This window comes from Notamacropus eugenii, chromosome 7 (genome assembly GCF_028372415.1).
Source record: "Notamacropus eugenii isolate mMacEug1 chromosome 7, mMacEug1.pri_v2, whole genome shotgun sequence".
Classification (NCBI taxonomy): Eukaryota; Metazoa; Chordata; class Mammalia; order Diprotodontia; family Macropodidae; genus Notamacropus; species Notamacropus eugenii.
In genome coordinates, this window is record NC_092878.1 from 164,155,681 (window position 1) to 164,168,687 (window position 13,007).

General features: G+C 37.6%; 1 long non-coding RNA gene across 3 annotated transcripts in view; it reads right to left on the reverse strand.

The window, feature by feature from the left end:
• The window catches only part of LOC140514877 (uncharacterized), a 172,333-nt gene that overhangs the window by 18,010 nt on the left and 141,316 nt on the right, over window positions 1-13,007 (reverse strand). The window contains exon 6 of one of the 3 annotated variants that reach the window (XR_011970759.1): window positions 9,764-9,815. The exons of the other annotated variants lie outside the window; for them this stretch is intronic. This is a non-coding gene — a long non-coding RNA (uncharacterized lncRNA). The remainder of the gene's footprint in view (window positions 1-9,763; window positions 9,816-13,007) is intronic. 3 annotated transcript variants of the gene reach the window in all.

Consider the following 13,007-nt stretch of genomic DNA (forward strand, 5'->3'; position numbering starts at 1 on the left):
GGAGAAAATGATGATATAATCATGCAAAGTCATCTACTGAGCCTCTCCATGCATTCTTGCATCTCCTATTTGTCTTTCTTCCTGGAGAACAATTCTGGCAAAGGTGACATGCTCACTGTTTTCTGTATAAAACTGGCCAGTGACGTCTTTGCATACACTGCAATTTCATGCTTATCAAATTATCACAAGTAAAAATGAGGCGTGACAGATCAGGCAGAGAGATCGGACTTGGTCTCCAAAGCATGAGAATGAAGCTTGCAAGGACAGCCCAGAAATCTCAAGGAGTAAGTATCACCAGCCTCTAAGCATGAGGTACGCAGCATCAGGCTAGAGCCCCATTAAGATCCTGGCAAGGTTGTCGGTGGCGATGGTGATTTCCAGGAGTGTGGGCCAGTTTGAAGGACAGCAACAACATTAAAAGCATATTCTAGAATCCAGCACCAGAAAGAACTGGAAAGAATCCACCATCCTTATGCAGTCAGTAGAAGTGGGAGACAAATATGGAAGTTGTAACTTTTAGCTTCAATAAAACAAAATAACAACAAAACTTTCCTGATTATTAGAGTAGTCCCTAGGAGGAATGGGCTACCTTGGAAAATAGTAAATTACCTATCTCTGGAGGCCTTCAGTAAAAGGTTGGATGGATTAAATCTATTATCTCCCAGGAACTGCTTCTTCGAAATGACATTGAACATTCAGTGGAACTTCAGAATTGTCTATTCATTCAGGGCACACTCAAAGAATATTCCTCATGATTTTATAAGAGAAAATAATATGTTGTATTAGCTGCCTAATATAAGTATCAACATTAGTGTCTGGAGATTTGCTTAGAACACATGTGATTTAGCCCCCAAAATTGTGCTATTGATCTCAACATTTCACAAGTTCATTGAATTGAGTTGTCTAGATCAGGGGTGGGGAACTTGTGGCCTTCTAGGTCCTCAGGCACAGCCTTGGCTATCACAGTGAGACTGCTTAGGCAAACCCATACTTTATTATTTCACTGGGCCTCTGAACTTCCTGATGTTGATACTCCTGACAATATGGAGCATGCAAATCACAACCCATGTCTTCCTATCTTGTGTGGCCTTTGTTGATGGGCTACCCTAAATCCATGACATCGATCACTTCTTTTAGGTTTCCTGCCATTGTGTAGATACCATTGAAGTCCATGCATCATTCACTGATCAAAGCATCTATTGTTATAGGACAAGTCCATTTCCTTTCTCAGTCCACCATTATTCTGATCATGCTGTGTACCCTCCAAAACTGTGCATTTGCTAATATTGTGCTGTCTTCTAGGCTCCACCAAAGCTTCTCCATTGATCTTCCGGAGACTTCCGGAGATTTAGAGATCGCCAAGATTACATGACTTCTAGTTCCCCACTGCTGGTAGAATTTTGTTATGAAAAAGATGAATATTTGATATAAGGAGAAGCTTGGAGTTAATACGAAAAAAAACAAAAAACATTGCATAATTGTCTAAAGGCTATCCAGCAAGTTTGTTTTCTCCTGTCCAATTCTGGGATGAGATTTTTTTTATGCACAGTGTTTGTCCAAATATAAGTTCTTATGAAACAACTCCATAGATTGTCTATCTTACCACCTTCCTTTCCTAGACAATAGACAAGTTGTGAATATCCTTGCATTTAAAAAGGATGGATAGGAAGTGAAAGAAAGGGAAGAGAAGAGAAGTAGAGGCAAAGAGGAGAGAAAAAGGATAAGGAGAGAAGGCAAGTGAATGAAAGTGAAAGGTGAAGAAAAGAGAAAAAAGAAAAGAGAAATTAAACAATTTTAGATCCATCAAAACAAAGGTATAGCCTTCCTAGGACCTTTATATCTAAATGACCTAATCTTTAAGTCACCAGTAGGGAATTTAAGTGATTAAAATTTGTGCTCATCTATTAGAGAAACTTGTGAATACATCATGATATACGAATATGATAGAATGTCACATTAATACATTGGAAGCAATAAAGAATTCAGAGAAACATGGGAAGATTTCTATGAACTGGAGTCTAGTAAAGAAAGCAGAATGAAGAGGATAAAATATAAAGCTACCATGTTCACTGCAAATGAAAACAAATATAACATTAAATTATAGCCAAATTCAGGTTGATTTAAATGGACTGTATTGGTTCTGTTACTATAATAAAAGCACACAGTATTTCTCTGTGTTAACAAACTAGAAAAGTGATAAAATGATATGTGAAATCAGTGAGAACCCTGCTATCAGGTATTTGTGTTTAATGTTTTTTATGAGAAAATATTTTGGGGTAAAAAGTGATTATTGTGACAAAAGAAATGAACTGACAAAAAAGAAAGCAAATATATATTTGGAGAAAATATCTGGTTATAACCAACTAAAAAAGAATCAGCTTCTTTCTCATATATGCATAATGTTTATTTTAACCATGGTAGACCATGACTAGACATGGTTACTGAAATCATCCTTTGGATCTCATATTATTCTAAATTTCTCTGATAGCTGCAGAGATTGGGCTCTTGTTTTATTCACTGGACAATGAAAGAAAGATCACGATTTCATGAGTTCCTTGCCCTGGAGTTCTCAAAGCACGGGAACATTTGGTCCTGGGGTTGGGTTTTTTGTTTTGTTTTGATTTGTTTTGTTTTTAAGATGACCAATTTTCTTTTGATCTAGCTTTGACACCTGCACTGGCCTGCTTCTCTTCTTTAGGGGTCCCCGTTTGATCCCTAATCATGTGGATACAATTCAAATGGAGATCATATGATTTAGAAACTATTCTTCACAACTTCTCCCAAAACACACAGATACACAAAGATGCAGACATTTAATCAATTTTCAAAGACACCACCTTGGCTTTCAGACTCTCCCCCTGGATAAGGTTTCTTTTCACATGGAGAAGAGAGCAAAAGTTGCCTATAGGAGTGCTTTCTTATGAAGAGCTTCTACTTTATGTCATGGGTTCATTGCTGAGGGCAAAATTATTTTAGTTTTTCCTTTGACTTTGAATAAGGAAGGCAGGTTCGAATTCTGCATCAAATATTTAAAATTGGGTGATCCTGGGAAATGCACACTGTGCCTTGGTTTTCTCATCTGAAAAATAAAAATGTTGGATTTGGTGGACCCAAGCATCTTCCTAGCTCTAAATCTAAGATCGTATCATACTTTCCCTGGTTATTTAATAAAGTCCTCTTGTTTCAAATGATATTCTTTTTAAATATTTGCCAAGTGGCTTCCATGAAATGACTTGTTTTTATCTTTCAGTTTGTTTTGGGGCTATGCTATTTTCACTACTTTAAATTGGCAACTGAACCATATTTTATAGTATGTGATAGTTCTTTTGGACAGTGAGAGGGTCAATTACTTACCCAAAGTAACACAACTGGTATATATTAGAGACACATCTTGAACCTGTTGTCATCTCCATTCTAAGGGTAACCTTCAATCTAGTATACCATGTTGTCTCTTTAAAATGAACTTAATCATGCACAAATCTGCATACTTTAACTCTTAAAGCATCTCTACTTTTGTTGATGTGGGAATTCATATAATCTATTCAGACCATAACCCTTCTACTTAAGTAGATGGTGTTTAAATATCACTTAGATGAAAATTAATCAAGCTAGTGATGAATCTTGGTGAATTTAACTAGTTTGTCCCCCACCCCCCGAAAAAAAAAAGCATTCTGCAGCAGCACTGGACTGAATGCTTTCTAGGTTAACAGGACCTCCCCCAGACCTTGCTCGTGTTCTGTCTGCACAGTTTTGGATAACTCCATCTTCAATGCCACTAAGGATGTCAGTGGAAGAAGAGAGAGATAATACACTAGTCTCTCCCTACAAGGAATTCAGAGAAACATAGGAAGATTGGTATGACTGATACAGAGTAAAATGCAAAAAGCTCTGAGAATGAAATAAACAATGATTGTAATGATATAAATGAAAAGTAAAATGGAGCTGAAAAATCAATAGTGATTTCATAGCACAGATAATGAAATAGACTTCCTTTCTCTCATTTGAGAGGTGGGGGAAGACTAGGGCTGAATGTTGACGTTGACAGACATGTTCACTGTATTTGACATTTTGGTTTAACTCCTTGTTTTCATTCTTGGTACAAATCAGTTTAATTCCAGGATTGGAGAAGGATTCAGTAATGATTGTGATCTGTCAAGAAAAATCTGGTGAGAAAAGCTTAATTTTAAAAGAAACAATTCCTCCTCCTAAGAGGAAGGAGGAAATTCATTATGTGGTTCAAAAAAAGAGTACTTCATTTCTCCTTCAAATGATTTTGAATTTCAAATGATTTCCAAATGATATGATTTTTTATCCTATGAAAAGCCAAACTGAACATACACAGAAATTAATCAAATCAAGTTAAGAAAGAGCTTATTAAGCATTTATTATGTGGCAGGCACTGTTCTAAGTCCTGAGGATACAAAAGAATGAAAAGTAGGCCCTTCATACACATGATCCCAGAGAGGCTGAAAGTGATGGGTCTCTTGAGCTCAAGAATTCTCACTTGAATAGAAAATTCTGATTGACTGGACACATTCAGTTCAGTATCAGTATGTTGAGCTACCAAGAACAGGGGGCACGAAGTAGCCTACAGAGGGGTAAGTTGACTCAGGTCAGAAATGAAGCAGGTCAAAGTCTCATGTTAATCAATAGTAAGATTGTGCCCATAAGTAGCTCTTACATTTTCAGTTTGGGCTAAATAGGGAGAGCCAGTCCATTTTTTTAAAGTTCTCTGTTCTTAAGGTCACATTGTATTGGGAGAAATATGAAGATAATTAGCTATATATAGGATGCAGAGCAAATGGAAGGTTACTTCACAAGGAAAGGTATTAACCTCTAAGGAGAATGGGGAAAGGCCACCTGTAGAAGTCAGTATTTGAGCTTAGTCTCAAAGGAAACCAGGAAAAATAAAGGATGAAAATAAGAACATTTTAAGATTGGGAGGCAGCCCATGCAAAAGCATGGCTACTAGAAACAAAGTATTCTATGTGAGAGACTGCAAATAGGTCAGTGTGGCTAGATCATAGAATGCATGGGAAGGAGTAAAGCATAACAGAGAAAAGGTAGGAAGAGTTCAGAATGAAAGAAGCTTTGACTTTCAGATAGAGGATTTAATTTTGATTCTGGAAGTAATGGGAAGTCACTGCAGTTTGTTGACTGATCTTAGAGGGCCAGGTGACACAGTCTAATTTACTCTTTAAGAAAGTCACTTAGGCATTGTGTGGAGGATTGATGGCCACAGGGAAAGATTTGAAGCAAGGAGATTAATTAGAAGGGGATTGCAATCATCCAGACAAGAGTATGAGAGAAAAGGATATGTTATAGAAATATTGTAAAGGCAGAAACAATAAGATTTGGCAGCAGATTAGATATACGGAATGAAAGAGAGGGACTAATTGCCCCATTCCTTTTTTCCCTTTCTCCTCGCATTATTTTCCTCCCTTACCCCTTGATTTTTATTTTTATTTTTTATGGATATCATCTCTTCTGATTCAACTCAACCTGTACTCTGTGTGTGTGTGTGTGTGTGTGTGTGTGTGTGTGTGTAATCCCTCCACCTACCCAAATACTGATAAAAGTTTCAAGAGTTACAAATATCTTTCCATGTAGGAATGTAAATATTTCAGCTTTAGAAAGTCCTTTATGATTTCTCTTTCCTGTTTACTTTTTCATGCTTCTCCTGATTCTTGCGTTTGAAAGTCAAATTTTCTCTTCAGTTCTGATCTTTTCATCAAAAATGCTTGAAGGTCCTCTATACCATTCAATGAACATTTATTCCTTTGAAGTATTATACTCAGTTTTGCTGGGTAGGTGATTCTTTGTTTTAATCCCAGTTCCTTTGACTTCTGGAATATCCTATTCCAAGCCCTTCAGTCCCTTAATGTAGAAGCTGCCAGATCCTGCGTTATCCTGATTGTATTTCCACAATACTTGAATTGTTTCTTTCTAGCTGCTTGCAATATTTTCTCCTTGACCTGGGAACTCTGAAATTTGACCACAATATTCCTAGGAGTTTCTCTTTTCAAATCGCTCTCAGGAAGTGATTGGTGGATTCTTTCAATATTTATTTTGCCCTCTGGTTCTAGAATATCAGGGAAGTTTTCCTTGATAATTTCATGAAAGATAATGTCTAGGCTCTTTTTTTGATCATGGCTTTCAAGTAGTCCCATAATTTTTAAATTATCTCTCCTGTATCAATTTTCCAATGAGATTTTTCACATTATCTTCTATTTTTTTCAAACTTTTGGTTTTATTTTCTAACTTCTTGGTTTATCTCATAGTCATTACATTCCCTGAATTCAATTCTCTCTTTTAAAGGACAATTTTGTTCAGTGAGCTTTTGAACCTTCTCTTCCATTTGGCTAACTCTGCTTTTTAAAGCCTCCTTCTCCTCACTGGCTTTTTGGAATTCTTTTTCCAATTAAGTTAGCCTCTTTTGAAAGGTGTTATTTTCCTCAGCATTTTTTGGTTCTCCTTTAGAAGGCTACTGACATGCTTTTCAAGCTCTTCTATGGCCTGAGACCACTTCATAATCATTTTGGAGGTACTAGAGGCAGAGGTCTTGACTTCCTCTGACAGTATGCATTGTTTTTCCTTATCCCAAAGGATGGAAGGAGACACCTGTTCACCAAGAAAGCAACCTTCTATGGTCTTTCCTCCCCCTTTATTGGGCATTTTCCCGGTCAGTTACTTGACTTCTGAATCCTTTGTCAAGAGGAGGGTCCTAGGGCTTCTCCTCTCCCCAGTGTAGTGCTCAAAGCTGAGGTTCAGATCAGCTGCTCAATTCCCCCAGAGGCTTTAAGCTGAGCTGCCTGGACAATGGACCTAGGCTGCTTCTGCATAGATGCCTGCCACCCACTGCTGTTGCTGCTGCCACCTGAGGTCAGGGCTGGAGGAACCCTGTCCCCCTCTTGCCTAGTTGGGAAAGCCCTCTCACACTGACCTTTGGAGCTTTCTTTGTCACTTGTGGGTTGAAGGATCTGGGACCTTCCGTGCTGGGAATTCTGCCTTGGAGGTCTGTTCAGGTCCTGTTCCTACCAGTGACACATGGCCAGGGCTGGGCTCCACTTTGCTCAGTGTCATGTGAGATAGACCTTTACTTTAGGCCTTCCAGGTTACCTTTGGTTGGAAACCTCTTTCACTATGCTATTCTGTGGCTTCTGCTGCTCTAGAATTTATTGAGAGTCATTTTTTACTGGTTTTTTGTGGGCTGTAGGGGAAAAGCTAGAGTATATGCATCTTTCTACTCCACCATCTTGGTTCTTCCCCTTCTCTGACAACTTTTAAGAACAGGACATTCACTGCCAGAAAAAAAAGACTGAATTGCATCAATCATCAGTGAACTCAAAAGAAACTCTATTGAACTGGAATGGGAAATTTGAACTTTTACTCACTAAACACCAGGAGAGTTTTGTTCCATTATGCCATTAGTCATTATAAAATGAACTTGTGAGTTTCATGCAAAATTCAATTCCTAGCAAACTTTCCTCAAAAATGGAAATTGGAAAAGTCTAATTCCTCCCCCCAAAAAAACCCTGTGCTACTAGTATATGAATAAGTGGAATGAATTTTCTTTAGCTTCTGTATGTCTCCAGCCTAAGGAAATTAACTATCACACTAGCTGTTTTCCTGTTAAGTGTACTATTTACCTTGACTATTACCTTGACTATTCATGACTATGCCTCATCTCATATTAGCAAATGTTTCTTATGGCCTGAAAAAATGGCAAGAAGTGTCAAGATTGCTTCATATAGCCTTTTCCTCACATACTCCAGCACTCAGTCCAGAAGATAGCTTCACAAAAGAACCAAACTGCTAAAGACCCAAAGCCTCATCTTTCCACTTCTGGGGTTCTCCACTAATATCTGCTTTCTCTGATGCAGTTGTTGGGAGGCTGGTTCAGAATCTCATTTCTCTTCTCCTCCTTTGATGAGAGTATAGATGTCAAGAGGGCCCATGGGGAAGATAGCCAGAATTTGCCAGTTAGGAATAAATATAGGAAATTCCTTCAATCATAGATTTACTTAATTAAAACAGATTGCAGACAAAATGTGCAAGGAATTCTTACAGGGTTGACTATATAAACAACTCTTGACTTCTCTGGAAAAAAAAAAAACTCTATTTACCTGGAGAGTACCTGCTTTCCTAAGATAAATAAATTAATGAGGTGCTATGGAAGCACATGGCCAATTACCCCATGGTCTTTTACATTCTTGGCAGGCTCTGACATTGACATTATGCAGTTGCAACATCAACGATTTCTAGCCCATGAAGAAGCAACAACAATGAATTTAGGGGGAGATTTGCTTCTTTCCCACCAACAACACAAAGTATGGTAAATGAAGAGCTTGGATGCGTAAGTGAATCTTCAAAGCAGAAACTCAGAACAAACCTGACCCCCTTCTTATGCTCCTCAGGAGAGGATAGTAGATGTTTTAAAACTTAAGGCCACATTCTGGTGTGTTTCCTGGCTGGTATTTCAGAGATCAAAAGCTTTATGTTGGCTATTTATCAAATAAAACCATTCCTCATAGGGTAGATTAAATTTGAAACAATTAACCCACTAACTGCCCAAGAAAAGTGAATTGCAATACTGTTTTAATCCATCACCTCCTATGGGAAGATTGATTCTCAAGAGAACCACCTCTTTCAGGAGGCCTTTCCTGATTCCTCCAATTGTTAACATGTGAGTGCACACACACACACACAATTAATCTGTACTTTTTATATATTTTACACTTGGTATTTACTTATGTTCCCACTCTCAATGTAAACTAGTTGGGGGGAGGTACTGTTTTTCTCTTTATTCCACTCCTGGCATGATGCCTGGCATATGGTCAATGCTTAATAAATTCTTCTTGGATTGGATTAAATTGAATTGAATTGAAATTAATTGACACCAATACAGGTCATTTTGTTGAAAAAAAATACTTTCCATCATGCCCATAGGTGGCCTATTTCTGAGTCATCTTGTATTATTCCAGAATAGCACCAGCTTTGGCAGGGTCTGATACAAAGAGCAGTCTAATTAATTTCAAAATAAGAGGTAAATTTAGGGAGCCCCATCTAGTCATTGATTTATTGGCCATGGGCAACTGGGTTTTTAGAACATAGTAACACACAAAGACTAGCTACTAATTCAAAGACTAACAGGAATTGACCTCAGCAAAGGGAATACTATTCATTCGAAAGAACAGACACTTCCAGGGATGGATAGATCAGAAAGAAAGCTGCAAGAGAGGAGTAGTAAGTGTTCTTTCTTTAGAAAAAGAAGTCCAACTCCCACTGATCTTTTCAGCCATAAATGTTTGTAAATGCTCCTCTTTAAGAAATCTGTATTTGAGTCAATCAGGGTCATTTATTGGGCATTCTTTAAATGTGGTTTGTATGCCATCTCTTCATTTAGGGAAATCATGCAAGTTTTTTTGTCATTTCTGGAATGTATTTCTCCATCACAACTCCTGGAGAATGCTTCCCTTCTTGTAAGATTCATCTCAGGTGCCACCTCTCCCCTGAAGCTTTGTATCATCCCCCCAGAGCTAAATTCTCACTATGGATTCTCTTTTCCTACTCTTAGCTTGCTCCTTATTCTTTGTGCTTATTTCTGTAGCTGCCTTATTATATCCTTCTCTCCCAGAAGAACGTAAAGTTCTTCAGGAAGAAAGAGAAGAAGTAGAAGAAGGCAAATGAAAGGAAGGAAGGAAGGAAGGAAGGAAGGAAGGAAGGAAGGAAGGAAGGAAGGAAGGAAGGAAGATGAACTCACCAGTCAATTTTCTTAAACCTTACCCATGGCATCCTGCAGGTAAAATTCATACCTAGACACACATGAAGGAAATAGAAAGTTTCAGGTAGAGAGAATATACAGAATACCAGCAGAAACCTAAAGTTCAAATCACCAACAAACATTATAGTCAAATTTTAGAACTATAATATTAAAGAAGAAATTTAGCCAGCAGATGGGGCAGGGTTGGGAAATGGGGATTTTTTACTTCTAAGGAGAAATGATCAGAATTGCACAAGATTGGTCTATGTTTACAAGAAATTAAGAGAAAAATTAGAATTTAGTAATTCTGAGGATCATGGACATTGGCTGCAGCCCAGAAATAACATATCTTACAAATCTGAGCTTAAACATTAAACAAGTAACTGGAAATTCAACAAAAGAGAAGGATTCAAATCATAGGAGATGAGAAAGGTATTCAACAGATATAAAGGCCAAACAGCAGAATGTTAAATACTTTCATATGGTAATAAAAGACTAAGAAATGAAACTTTTGTTTTCATGTGACTAAGGCTAGATGGGGACATGAATATGGAGAGAGTACTTTTTTTTTATTTGAATTTCTTTTTTATAATCCTTTCATTTGTAACCCTTGGAACCCCTCTGTTATTAAGAGAAATGGAAGTTGGAGTGAAATTCTATTAGTTAAAATAGAGTTGTTTTGCTTTAATCCCCAGAATGAATTAAGAACAAGAGTTTTATAGAGATAGGTTGCTTTCATCTAAGGTGTATGTGGGGGTAGGGGATGAAAGGGACAGGGTAGGAGGAATCTCATGGATTGTAAAAGGCATAAAGATTTGGAATAAGTGCTTTCATAGTAGTGAGAGTCTTCAGTTTAACTTTTGATGTGGGTTTAGAGTGAGAGCAATACCAATGGAAATGGGTTTTAACATACCAAGAACTGGGAGCAAGAAGTCAGAGGCTGCCACTGCAGACCTCCCAAGGACAATGGGAAAGTCTGAGGCCAAAATGAGGTAGGCCTGAGAGGATTAACTGCAGAGGGGTTATCCCTTTGAAAGACCTGATAAGACATCATGATTGTGCTTGTTCTTTTCCTACCTTGCTCTTTCCTGGAGCACTTGTTCTAAAGATTATTGGGTTTTTAAAAGTTTGTTTACACTTCAATTAATTAGTACTAAAACTAACTGAGATAAAGCTTGATCAATCATTCTTGCTTTTATCTTTGTGTTTCATCACTGTCAAAGGGAAATCAGGGAGAAATGAGGGTGGGTAGTGGCTGAGAAAGGATGCACATGGAAGAGAAAAGGTAAGAGAGTGTCAACTTTGTCTTCCAACAGTCAGGAGGAAAAGCTCCTGAGTTATACGAGAGACTCTTTTCAATCATTCAATAAACATTATTAAGCACCTGTGTTGCAAGTAATGAGGCATACAATTTTTGGAAATTAATTTGTTTTTAGTTGTCAACATTCAGTTTCACAAGCTTTTGAGTTTTAATTTTTTTCTGCCTCCTTCCCCTCCCTGCCTACCAAGATGGAATGCAATCTGATATATGCTACATATACATTCATATTAAACATATTTTCATGTTAGTTATGTTGTAGAGAAGAATTAGAACCAATGGGATGAACCACAAGAAAGAAGAAACAAAACATACAAAAGAGAGAGAGAGCAAACAGTCTGCTTCAATCTGCATTCAGACTCCATAGTTCTTTCTTTGGATGTGGATAGTATTTTCTATCATGAACCTTTTAGAGGTGTCTTAGAACCTTGAATTGCTGAGTAGAGCTCAGTCTATCAAAGTCAGTCATCTCACAATGTGACTGTAATTATGTATAATGTTCTCTTGGTTCACCTCACTAATGAGATACACAATTTTTAAAAAGTAAAGGAAAAATGAAGGAGAGAGGGAAGGAGAGAGAAAAGAAAGAATGGAAGAAAGAAAGGAAGGAAAGAAGGAGGGAACAGAAAAATGAGTGGGGGAATACTTGTATGGAGTTTACTTTCTAAATGTGAAGACAAAAAGTACATAAATAAATATAAAAAGAATAAATACAATCTATTTAATATATGGTAATTTAGGAGGGCAACTAGGAAGTGCCATGGATAGAGTGCCAACCCAGGTGTGAGGAAGACATCATTTTTAGTTCAAATCTAGCCTCAGATACTTTGGCTGTGTGACCCTGGGAAAGTCACTTAATGCTGTTCTCTTCAGTTTCTTAATCTGTAAAATGAACTGGAGGAGGAAATGGCAACCCACTTCAATATCTTTGCCAAGAAAACTCAAACTGGAGTCGCAGAGTCACACATGAATTGAACAACTAAACAAAAACAACATAGCATTTGCAGAGAATAAGAAAGGATAATTTTTGTAGAAGGTGGTACTTGAGTTGCATCTTAATGGAAGAGAGGGACACTGTGAGACAGAGATGAGAAGGAAGTGCATTTCAGGCAGAGTGTGTGTGTGTGTGTGTGTGTGTGTGTGTGTGTGTATGTGTGTAACAGAGAAAAATGTCAGTCTGGATAGATCACAGAGAGTGGAGTCAGGAACAATGTCCAATAAGCTCAAAAAGATTGTTTGGGACTGGGGATGTGAAGACTTTAAAAGTTAAGCAGAGTTTACATTTTATCTTGGAACAATATGGAACCACTAGAGTTTACTGAGTAAGGTCAAGTTCCAGTGTTACAGCAAGGTGTGGGATATACAAGACGGGTGAGATAATTGAAGGTACTCCGTGAAGAGCCCTTACAATAATACAGGCAAGAGGTGAGGAGACATTTTTCAACCTGACCAACCTGATTTTCTTTACTATTCTTTTTATGTTTTTTTTTCTTTTTCAATGGGAAGGAAGAGGGAAGAGGATAAAATAAATGATTATTAATTTCAAAAATGTCTTTAAACAAGACATATAAACTAAGGTTCTAGATGTGTGAACAGAAAGAAAAGGCTGGATGCTGGGGCTACTGTGGAGGAAGAAACAACAATATTTTTGATGGATAGGTTGCTTTGGGACAAAGGAGAAGTAATGTAGAATGATATGAAGCATCAACCCTGAAAGATGGCAGTGCCTTGGAAATAAGGAAGCTATTTAGATGCCTACTGTGTGATAAATAGTGGGGATACAAAGTATGGCAGAAAGCACTCCTTGCTCTCAAGGAGCTCACAATCTAATGGAGAAGAAAATATGAAGAACAAAAAGGCCACATCTAAACAACATATATACAACACAAGTTGGAGGTAATCTCAGAGGGAAGGCACTAAGGTTAA